We start from the raw sequence: 12,316 nt of genomic DNA, 5'->3' as shown, positions 1-12,316 counted from the left end.
ATCTAGATATCTTCTGCGATTTAGGCATGACATTCAAAATTGGCTCAAGCTTGCAGGGAAGTAAACAAGCTACCGATTAATGCAGTATTGTACAGGAACGCACTAAAAAAAAACGTCTTCGAATATAGGATACTACCGTTCAATGCATACAGTCTACCATTGTTCTATGTAAGAGCTCATACAAGCAGACATCGACAGGACGTAATCAGTGAAAATAACTTGTTTCTAATATATAGCTGAATAATAACGGCTTCGACCTATACGTGCGCCGCCCGTTCTTTGATGCCACTATTAATATTATTTTAGTGAAGGCAGTGCTGCTTCAGATTCATCTGTGGTACTAATCTAATCAAAGATTCCTGAATATGGAAGCAAGGAAAGCACCTAAAAATCGACTTATTTTCTTTTTGTTAAATTTTCGAGGACGCAGATCAAAACAGCTGTCTTTCGTCATGGGGCAAAGCTTATCTTGCGTGTTTACGTTGACGTGCTACATCGAAGACGTTCACGCGATACAGAGGCAAGTATTGGCCGGTCTCTCAGTGTCTCCACCCCCAATGTCCTGTTGATTTCGGTATCGATTTAGGATACCCGTGACTCTTGTAGTCGAAAGGCGTGAATGAAAAATGATTGTACTTTAGTGCGTCAAACAATAACGTCAGCGACGTTTACACGTCAAAACGTCGACGTGCGTAGTCCTTTCTGTGCGACACTGGTTTTGTCTGGGGTGAGAAACTTTGAGAAAAACGAGGCAACGTAATGACATTAAGAAATTATCTACCAACGAGGATATCATAGTTATATCGAAACGGTTGCCTCAGACACCTGATGTCACTCCAATGCTGTTTCGATGTGCTTTTTTCGCGTAGCACATTTGTATTGATGCGCAGTAATTATAAAAGTTAAGCCCTTATCTCTTTATTTCCAGTATCCCACATGTAGGTCTTCGTCATCTTTGTCAGTTGTTTTAAAATATTGGTCTTTTCACGCTTTTGCTGTGTTTCATTACTTTGACTACAGTTCCCGTGCAATCGCAGCAGGAAACGTGACTGCCTATTAGACGTCTGGGTTCGATGCAGGTGTAGAAACACCTCGCTCCATGTTGGTATCGAGCCGTACAACGTAACGCCCAACGGCTTAGGAAGCGGAGCTAAAATACGAGCAGCATCATTTTGACTACTGCAACAATGAATTTAAAATGCACACACAGCGGCAAAAATTGATTTATAATTGCTTGCATTTAAGATAAATGATCTATCCGTCATTTAATTTGGGCATGTGTTGTTGATATTGTTGTAGCCACTGCCGCTGTTACAGACTCGACTGAACCACCGATTCTCGGAATGTATTTAGCCATCTCCCAGCGGGCCAAACGACGCCAGACTGTTCAACTGCGATAGAAAGGCAAACACAGATGTCTTTCGGGGCCATATTCCAAGAATTTTCGAGCCCAACAAATGTAACATATCTAGCTTCGAGTCAGGAGGATTCAGCCGTTTCAGAGTGAGGGGACCGAAGCGACTGAATCAATCGCAATTCCGACAACAATAACAATAACTCCGTACGTGTATTCATGGTTGTGTCAGAATAGGACAAGCATCACACGCGTAGACGAAGATGAAAAGTCGACGGAACAGAACGGAAACGAAGATGGCCTTCAGGGGCAGTGGTTCTCACTACAGCGGCTGCATCGTTCCGTCTTCTACTACTGCTTCAGTCGTTGTTCGCTTCTGTCAATGCCATTGTCGCGACAGAAAAGCAGAAAAATGCACGCAAATAACAACGAAGGGAGTTACGAAAGCCACGTACATTACAACACCATGACGACTTGTCGCTACCAGCGTTATTATTGTCATCGGTGCAATGATAGTGATGATCTTGCTCGTTCCATCGCTGCGCTCGTATTTAACTTCTCCTATTTGTGACACTGATAATTGTGTAGCGGGAGAACTGTTCAGGACGCAGCTTGCTGGAAGAAGCTTCGTCTAACTAGAAGATGCTCAAGCAGCTAAATAAATGCGCGACTGGCTGAAGGTCACTTTGGCCGGCATGTTACCGCATGAATTTCTTTTTGCTATTGAAAAAAAGATAAGGCTGAGGGGGAAAAAGAGGGGGACTTACACAAAGGACAATAAAAATTAAACATTTTTTCGATAATAAAAGGACCTCCTGCTATTGATCATGTGCCGTATACTGAGAGTAGCAACAAAGGCGAAAAGGATTAATAGTGCAGGGGTAGTTAGTTCTATTTTGAAAGCATTTCGATGCCACCTATATGGTTGTTACTAGGTTAGCTGAAAATTTGCCCAATTTAAAAGCGTACTGAAGGTGATTCAGGAACTATCGGACCGGATATAGAGCGCCAAGATGCGACCAATACCAAAAGGCATGGCATCTTTGGCGTTGGTTGTTACCACAAAAATTTGGAGATGTTGTTTATAAAATAATTTTTGTGTGGCGTTTTATATTTATTTTCGTTTCTGGAAAAACAAGAAAATCGCACAAGCCAAAAACGGTGTGCAGATGATACCTTCCCTACTATTAGCAGGGTAAATGCATCCGTAAATATGTATAAGATAGTCAATTTTTCCTTACCTTTTTTTTTGTCGTCTTAAAAAAGTACATACGACCGAAGTCGTTACGTCGTTGTATACGGAGTTATGTGCCAACTTCGATTAGAGATTAGCATGAGGTCAAGAACGAACAAACGATATGAATCGTTCTGTATTTGCTTTTATAATATTTCGGCGATTTTCAATTGTTATATGAAGACCGTAAATGAGGCACCCTGTTTGAGTACTAACAGGAAAAAGACAGTGTTTATGTGAGCTTTTGCAAACAGCTTCTGAAGCGGAAGACCTCAACAAGGATGACGATTAACTTGATTACCGTTAATTTTTGTTCGTCTTCTTCCCTTCATTGGAAGACTCAGTTTACAGAAAATAATCTGTTCGGTCATGAGTTCGTATATATATTCATGGGTATCAGACCCAGGCAGTATCTGTATTTTATCAGTGTGCTTAGGCGTAGCACTACAGGTACGTTTGTCCGATTCACTCGCCTATGGCATAAATATATTAATCAAATTGCATTTCGATTAGATGCGGTTTGAGGCCACCTCGTGGCCTGACTCTTTTCCAGCAGTAAGCTCAATGACAAACTACTTTATCTCGTTTCAATATCGACACATTAGGTTACTTCTGAGATTTCGGCACAAAAAAAGACGGGGCAGTGATATCTTCGTCTGCGGGTATCCATGGAAAGTGTTGCACGCCCCCCTGATTTCAACACAGTTCCAATTGTACTTCAACTCGATACAGTGTTCAACGGTTGTATTAGAATTGTATATAGCGGACCTCACGAGTCGCTGTCTCTATGGCGTTCCACACTGCAGATCCCTTGACCTTTCCGCGAGTCACTTTTGATTGAATCACTTAGGGCACTCTTATGCCAGCTGCGTGCAGTTTGTATCAACTGTATGCTCGTACAGCGTTCCCCCTCATACCATACTTTACTCCGATCGTTGTAGGCAAGCCAAACCTTTGTCATGCCTATTTTACGCACGATCTAACTATTTATTGCCTGCCATCAATGGATTATTTATCAAGCCGTTTATATGTATTGGTGTATTAGGTCAGCCCGTAGTAAGTTTACAATATCTGACCTGTTTTATGGTCAATGCAAGAAAACACATCGTCACGCTAGCTATAACACGAAACTGTCAAAGATTATAATCATCTGCATATCTGTTCCGCAACAATTTAACATCATCTTATTTCTATGAGTCTCTTGTAAATAATACTCTATAGCCGGTCAGTAAGTTTTTATTTAACGATTTCTTAACATAGGACGAACATTTCTCCTCTGTTGAACGACACAAGCTTCTTCCTAATGTGACTAATTTCCAGTTTAATAACGGCACATGTTCTCGTGACTGTTTCCGTTTTTTAAAGCAACCTTTCTGCCCCCGCCATTGGATAAGCGTGAGAAATCGATGGTTCATTTGAAGGGGCCTGCTGTCCCTCGGTTTGACGGCACGTCAATCGCAGAAACAATCGACGAGATCACCTGACAGCGATTACACAATCATTTAGGTCGTGCCATTTGCCAGAGCTCGATAACAACGTAATGAAACATCTTCCGTTCGGTGTTTAAGTCGCAGCTGTGGCGGCCGCTGCTAACGGCAGTGCCGCTCTTGGTTCGTTGAACGCGAAGTAGATATTGGCGCCTGTCAATATTTCTGTTCGGGCATTCGTGTATCCTTCTTCCTGTCACCGGCGGCGGCGGTGGCGGCAGCACAGTGCTGATAAGCCGCTCAACTGTAGTTTCGTTTTCATTGCAACGTGTCCGTCAACCCGCCCAAATCCCCAAACTTGGATACAGACTCTTTTATCTATATCTTTTATATACGTACCTGATGGGATTTTAGAATTGTCGCTTTGTAATACATCCCTATGCCGGCGCAAGTAAGTGTGCAACGAGCTTGCTCGCTAGGTGCCGATATCGCTATTGTATACTGTAAAGCATCCACCGTTCTGTTTTCGATTACATTTGAAAAGATAAGTGAGCAATCATAAAATAATGACGTATCGCGTCATTTTTTTATGACGCATTACATAATTATTGGAGCTTTCCATCGTATTCGCAGAGGATATGAAAGTTCTTAGGGATAGCAAAAGCATTCTTCGGTTCATTTGTTGTAGGGTAACATACAATGATTATATATCTTTAAGACGAGACCAGCATTTACGTCTCGATCTCCTCACAGTGACCCAGAAGCGTGGCAAGTTTCATTTGGAAGGTGGATTAGCGCGACGTTTCAAGTATATGAATACCAATTTGATAGGACATTATCTCGTGTTGTCTTCCCTTTGACAGCTTGCTTCCGGCCTAATCTAACCTGGCGCGATTCGTCGAAACGAAGCCTCTATATACTGTATATAAATGTCTCTATAGCGTTCTATGATAATTAGGTGAAGTTTTACAAGGTTAACTTGTGGGCCAGCAGATGCTCGTCCAACGATTTCATTCAATAGAATTTGTCGGAGGTGCCCTCATTACATTCTCTAATAGCTCTTACCTCCGAACGCATTGTGATTGTTATACTAGTTTACAGAGCTCCAATTAAATCGGTAGCGTTGCACGTAAATGAATCTAGATTTTTTCATCCGTTTCCAAAGTTCGAAAAAAGCGGCAAAATTTGCCCTGCATAGATTAACTCTCGATTTGTTCTTCCTACGTTTGGATTGTACTCAAAATTAGGTAAATATAGGACATAAATGTGCGGTGTGTACCTTGTGGTCCAGGCAGGTGCGTGTGTTAGAAAGAAGAACAAGTAACGCGTTGAGCATTAAACAAGCATGGGGGCAAATAGCTTGATTACTGCTTTCGAAAGCTATTCGTACTTTCCTAAATTATTTATACTATTTCGCATAACCGAAAAAAGGTAACCTGTTGCGCTTTTGAGGGACTCATCAAAAACGCTCAGAGTCATCAAGGAATCACGAGACAAAAAACGTTAATTCAACCATCGTTTCTACCTTTCTTGCGGAAAAGGCTTATGCATGACCCGACCTCTTCGTTTAGTTATATACTGCACAGGAACCTTCTGATCGCCCTGGGTGACGTGGGTTAATTCGACTACTGTCATACCGGCCGGAATCTTCATTTGGCCCTAGACGCTGTCTGCGTGGGGCTATCCGATATATATCCGTTAATAGTAATATCCACGAGATACATCATGCGATAAAGCCGTTAGTCGGAACCGAAATTCAGGTCGTTTTGACGTCGGAGAAAGCTATCGTTTTAGTAAAGACAATATGTGTAAGTAGCAGTAAGGTAGTAATATTAATGTAAGCAGAAGCCGGGTGGAACGGGACGAATCGCCAAGCAGTCTGGCGCGCTCATGCCCAGACAATTCATGCCCCTGTGACATAACTAGCGGCCGTGATAGAGTTGCTGGGTTTTACTAGTCGCTAACTTTTCATATAAAAATATGTTGTTGCCGGTGTTTTGTTGCGGTTTCGAAGCGTAAACGCAGGAAAAGGTTTCTTAACGCGAAGTAGAAGTCGAATCTCGTTAATGCTCCTATTTAAGCAGTAAAGATTGGTATCAAAGGCGTAAGTGATAAGCAGATTTGCGTTTTTACGGAAGAGAAGGCGGCAAGTCCGACCATCGACACCAGTCATTGATCGTCAAGGTTTTAATGGCCAATTATCTTTGTGGCCATCACGGTCTAACGCTTTGTGGTTGTTGTGATACGGTGATGGAGAGGCCTGCTCTACTCGAATCAACTTTTTCATCAAAAAGACTTTTATAACGGTAGTTTATTATAGGGATTGGCTGACTCATTGACTTAACAATGGATCATCACTAACGTTATGCGCAAAGGATGCCGTGTCGATATAGCTACTCCTTACTAAGTGATTAGTTGTCAAATGATCATGACACAGAAAAAGATAAAGGTCACAATAAAACCTGTCACCTAAACATTTCGATTCATGTTGGTCTGGTCTTTTCTGCTCTGAACGTACTAACCTAAATTGTTTGTATTACATTTACGTACATTGATAGCCTTAAGCCGCTATCTGTGTCCTATTCGTAACGCTGAAGCGGCTTTGATCTCACCAAATTTACTGACGATCCGAATGACTATCCGCAAGCTAGATCGACACAGAGATCTACAAGTTACAACATGTGCTACGTATTCTGCATTGAGCGTTTGACTGCGACAGCGGCCACGAATACAATGCGAGTAGGAAAAGCAAGGGTACATTCGAAATACTGGGACCTAGTCACCTCAGACCGCATCGCTGGGCTGTCTTTACGGCAGAAGTCGTTACACCCGATAGCGCACAGACTATGTATGCAACAAACGTGGACGGCTATTAAAAACCTCGCTTGCGATTCTCCTACAGAACCACAAGCGTCCTACCATTTAGACGCTGTTGAGCTTCATGTATTATCGGTACTGCCGTATCCTGTCAATGTGACAGTGCACGGCACAGCTGTTACTGCGGTCGACGCCATTTCCGCACTTGTCTTCTACGAAGATTATTCATATTCAGACGTCGCCTCGCTTTCATAGAGCAGAGCCATTCCAATTGGCTGAGTATTGCGATAAGGGGTGTTGTTTGATTGCGCCACCATTGACGTGGATGGTGCGCGGGCGGTAACCTGTGATGGAAATCCTGCGAATAATATGCTTGTCAGGACGGGATGATCTGCCGACACGTGAGTTTCGCTTCTTATCTTCGGAAGACTGGAATGAACGGACGGACGGAAGGACGGACAGATTAACCAACATAGCTAAGACTGAACTACCATCTCTATTCGAGCTTGATTATTCTGTACGATGCACAGAAAAACCAATTATGATAAGTTCATAGATCTTTTTACAATTTCATAAGCACATTAAAAACCCAGTACGTGGAATACACAGCACTCGCTTGGCAAATATCCTTCTATGAATGCATTATAAAACAAATTGTTTATCATTACTTGATAAAATTCAAATTAAGTTAAGGCAGTATCTTTAAATAATTCTTTTTTTTTTCACGGCCAAACTAGCTATTTGATTCCTTTTTTGTCGTTAATTAATTAATTAGTTGATAATGTGTACATCTTGTGTTAATATTCTAATTTGTTTAAACTGGCAGCCATTATTGTCCCGCTATTGACCATACCATCTGCGTCTACGTTCCGCCAGAGTCTAGAAGTCTCAGTACAAATCATATTCTCGCCGTTTCACACCTAAATATGTCCGCCTGATAAGTGTAAGTGTACGCAATGTAGTATGCGTCAAACAGACAATGGCGCTGCGTGTAGAACTTTAACACGGATCTCCTTCTACACGGGTCAAACCCCTCACACATTGAATCAGCCTCCAAACTGCAGCACTCGATATATTGGCAAGGACAGATAATGGGCAGTTGCGGATTTGACAAACTGCTCTACTTGTACGGAAAGTTTATGTCGAAGAAGAGCCCGTTCGTGTCCAAAAACAACTGTTATTCTGTTACCTTCACTGATACAAATGTCGCTGCCGCCGTTTTCACGCTATTGCTATTACATCGTCAAACGACGGAATATAGTTTTTACTATTATTATTCGGCCATTTTGCATATATACGTATGTATAGAAAAAGGGAGAGGCCTCCAAAATTTGGCATCGATTTACGACTAAACGGGAAGTTTTAGAGTGCTAGCGCTAGGAAATGACAGCATAATTTAGAACAGAAATTAACCCCATTCTGGTACTTTTTTTGCCGTTAGTATTTCCCCCTCGAATACTATTGCTTCTCCTTAAACCTAAATTGTGATGTTTACGTTCTCCAATATGATGCGCAGACGACAGAAAAATCTCGTTTCGTCACTTAGATATCAGGTCAACATGTTATGAACAAGCATAGACGTTCCGGTGGCACCTAGCTCCCGGAACAGATTACTGTTATTAGTTCGTAACGAAGGTAAGTTCGTAATTATGGTTGTATACTATGTAAGTTTATCAGTTTTAGATGAACGGAGCAAAACTTTTAACGGTTACTTCACTTCAAATTAAAGCTAATAACGGCAATAGTTAAAAAGGCATTCATTCATTCTGTCATGAAGACGTCACACATTCGCCGTCAGTGATATGGCCATCTTTACATAAACAAGCAACTGGAATTTAGTAAAATAACGGTAACTATACATTGTACTGAAGTTTTGGATAGATATATATAAACCAATTCTTCTAAGTAAAACACCGTTCGACTCGTTTACGGTGAGGCCATATGATGCGCAGAAACGCCACTTTGTAACATGCCAACCTTGGAATGGTCCCAACAGACAGACCTCTTCAATTTGTTACTTATTTATTTTTCTTATTGCGATCATAAGAACCTATGCGTTTGATGGTAGGTCATGAGAATATTATCTGATATGAAACATGATATACATTTCGCACAGTACGTTTGATCTGACGTACAAAGATTGACACAACGTATCTAACTACGCGTATACTTAACTGCTGAAGTGCTTTCAATATTTTCAAGTTCGGAAGATTGATTTACAGATTAAGCGTATCCCTGCCGTGACAGAATGGAGAACGCCTGATCGCTTTAGTCAAAAACATCCAAATCTTCAATGAGATAGTTGAAGATTTATCATTAAGAATTTCGGTAGACTCTTTTTTTTGGATTTTTTATGTCGTTCACCTGTATAAATTGATTTCTTTACCCGTTCTGTACCAGTATCCTCCTATAGAATAGGTTGGCTTATCAATGTGTTACTATAGTCAGTAACGAGAGAGGTTTCGCTGCTCTGCCACTAGTCAGCAATCGCATAGGAAGAAGATTAACACGCAAATAACCAAAATAACTACATAAGAAGGAGTTCAATAACAATAAACAGTTGTGCCATTTACGGGGTGCTATCGTGTGATAATGGTCGGGAAACGAGGACACCAAATCCTCTTAGAAATAAACAGCATCAACGATATAATAAATTTTACCTACTATTCATTCGAGTGTCGCTTTTATTTACAAACATGTGGCTAAGACCGAAACTTTATTATTACGGGCCGATTTAGATTAGCCAACCACGGAGCTATCGTTAGCATCCAGTCGTTTGTGTTCCTGTTACTAGCACTCTGGTTCAACGAGTCATGCGTTGAACGGAACCCATCAAAGTAAAAGAACTTGCTTTGCCGTAGACCGATCTCAGAAGCTGGCCAGCTGGTGACAGAATGCCATAGAAATATTCGAAGTACTGCTGACCCTGATCAGGACGATTTGCGTAATCAGTATGTACGAACTACTATAGCTGTTCTCAGGCATTCTCGCTTTCGTGTCTCGATCGCGTCGACATCGCGACGAGAATCAAGAGACGTACATGGACGCCATTATGAATATTAGCATCAATAATGATGATCCTATCATCGACGTAAAATGTTCCCACCTGTCTCATTAATAATGTTTATTGCTATTATATAGCGGCAGCCTGTAATGTCCTTTATGCACAGCTTTTAACCCTGAGCGGCGTTCCTCGTGGTTCACGTCAGCTTCGCCGCTAAGTATGCTAAGCCTCCGTTGTCTCCATCTTTATCATTATTATCGTGTTCGTTATCGACGTCACCGTAATCGCGTTATCGGGCCGTCTATTCACGTTATCAGTTCAATGGTTTGAGGCGTATAAAAAAGACGCTACGATGCCAGTAGCGGTACCAGCTTCGGTTTTAGCGCAACGGTTGTTCACAGCACCGGCTGGTTAGCTCGCGGGGATGCGGTTAACTGCTAGATGGCGGAACGATGTTTCAGTAGTCATCTGGTCTTGCCCCTACTTCTCTTTGCATCGCGTGGAATAGGTTTTCCATAACAGTCGTAAGCTCTGCTGAAAAAATCGCTCTTGGTTTATCAGCGGCTTGCGGCAGCCATCACTTCTTCCGGCTTTACACCGAATGTCCACACTTAATCCACCTGAAAATGGCGGTGACTGCCACTGGTCTTTCTGCTGCTACTCCCACGTCCGCAGCGATATGAACAGTTCACCGTTTCTGCAGGCCAAGTCACCGGTCGGCCTCAAGACAAAACGATGAAAGTCCCTGCAAAGAAAGGGCACTTCAGGCACTTATCACGTGCCTCTTGTTGTACACCATGACCACTACACACCATTGCACACCATCGATGCCATTGATATTGTCTACGTGTACGTGCGTGTGTGTACACGTCTGTTTGTGATCACATGTGCGTGTAGTCGTTTGTTGGCTGGCACCCGATCAAAATCGACGATCCCGAAAGCCCAGCAATAGCGTGGATAGAGTGGTGGTACTGCCACTGCGCGTTCATCAGAAGCTTCATCCAGCATTGGCATGGTGCGACATCGACAGAGTGCAAGAAAAAATAGCTCGTTCTATCTAAGTGATCATTCAATTGTGTTATAGGTCAACTTGCAAGTCTCAACTGAGCTGCACTAAACGGAACACATAAAACTCTCCACTGACCAACAACCAGATCGTTACCGTCCAATTGTCGTTTCACGATCATTCATTTTCTTACCGATCGGAAAAAGGTTTAAACAGAAGACCTTTGCGTCGTTAGTAGCAGCGGCGGCTGCGGTATAGCGCATAGAAGTGTATAGACCGTGTTCTGTCGACAAAACAGTGAACGGGCACAAAGGACAGCTGCTTTCTAAACTGTGTATTTGTATACAGATATCATTACTGGGGGTCACACTAGTTGACGTAGCGGTAACGGCGATGGGAACGGCGCCGATTTGACAGCAATGTTAATACAAGAGGGGTAAAATACAAAAAAAAATACACTAAACAATGAGCAAACATAGGCTCATGTTCCAAGTCCTAGTCGAATAGGTATCTACTTCTAGAAAATAGAAGAGGCCCGTAGTAGTTCATGCCACTTATTTTATTTGTGCTCTGTCAAATTATCTAAAATAAGTTCTTCCATAAACATGCCAAAGAATGGGTATCTCACAGAAAAATCGAAAATAATGGGGGGTATTTTGAAAAACGCCTGAAGAGAACGGGATTCTCTCGATAATGTATTGTATCATTTACGGTAATATCTACTTAAACGTATTTATGCTTTGTACATGCGTATTTACACAAATACTTAATTGGATGTTAATTCTTGAGCAATTCTGCAGTCAGTTACAATAGCAGAAATGGACTGATCCGAGATTTCAGACTTCTTACTTAAACTAATCTGATCTGTGCGTAACAATAAGCTTGACAGCGTCTCCTACATTAAGCTGCTGAATGATTCTTCCGAAACGTATTACTGCCACAAGCAGCAGCAGCTGCGGCAGCTTCGTGTCAAAGCTGCGACTAGAATTTTTCATTTTATTGTCCATACGAAGATCTATTGGACCAACCCAGTAGCAAACTACAGAATCCGATTCAGGCCCCCGTGGACTGATGACAAAGAGGCGAGCTATTTTTGCTGCTGTGTGTGTTCAGACAACATCGCCAGTGACCGCCGTGGCGTTGCTGTCGCCGTTTCAACTGATGCGTGTCCACTAGTCGGCTGGCGCTGGCATTCGACTGCGAGCTATGAGCATTGCGCGTCTTCAAGCAGGCGTGACCGTCAAGGGCGCGAACTTATCTAAGGCCAAAATAGCAACAGCAACGGAGCGGCTGACGCTATTTAACGCCCGCAGCCTTCTTTGGCGAGATATATAAATGTGAGCAACGGCAATGGCGCTTTTTGCCAACGCGACGTCTAACAGACCTACCTTCTAGACGGTACGATGGCCCGCGTGTCGATGTCGTCCGGGACAGACGGACGGCGTCGTCTAGCAACAAAATAAAGGAGAAATTC

The 12,316-nt window shown here is 42.4% G+C and overlaps 1 protein-coding gene and 1 long non-coding RNA gene across 4 annotated transcripts in view; one reads left to right on the top strand and one right to left on the bottom strand.

Moving 5' to 3' along the window:
- Window positions 1-12,316, top strand: part of LOC111265065 (uncharacterized) — an 83,278-nt gene that overhangs the window by 21,271 nt on the left and 49,691 nt on the right. The window lies entirely within an intron of this gene.
- Window positions 1-12,316, bottom strand: part of LOC111265067 (uncharacterized) — a 60,455-nt gene that overhangs the window by 14,748 nt on the left and 33,391 nt on the right. The window contains exon 2 of the long non-coding RNA XR_002683252.2: window positions 6,935-7,261. This is a non-coding gene — a long non-coding RNA (uncharacterized LOC111265067). The remainder of the gene's footprint in view (window positions 1-6,934; window positions 7,262-12,316) is intronic.

The sequence above is a fragment of the Varroa jacobsoni genome, unplaced genomic scaffold (genome assembly GCF_002532875.2).
Source record: "Varroa jacobsoni isolate VJ856 unplaced genomic scaffold, vjacob_1.0 scaffold_928, whole genome shotgun sequence".
Classification (NCBI taxonomy): Eukaryota; Metazoa; Arthropoda; class Arachnida; order Mesostigmata; family Varroidae; genus Varroa; species Varroa jacobsoni.
Note: the sequence above shows the minus strand (reverse complement) of the source record. Positions and strands in the feature narration are given on the sequence as shown.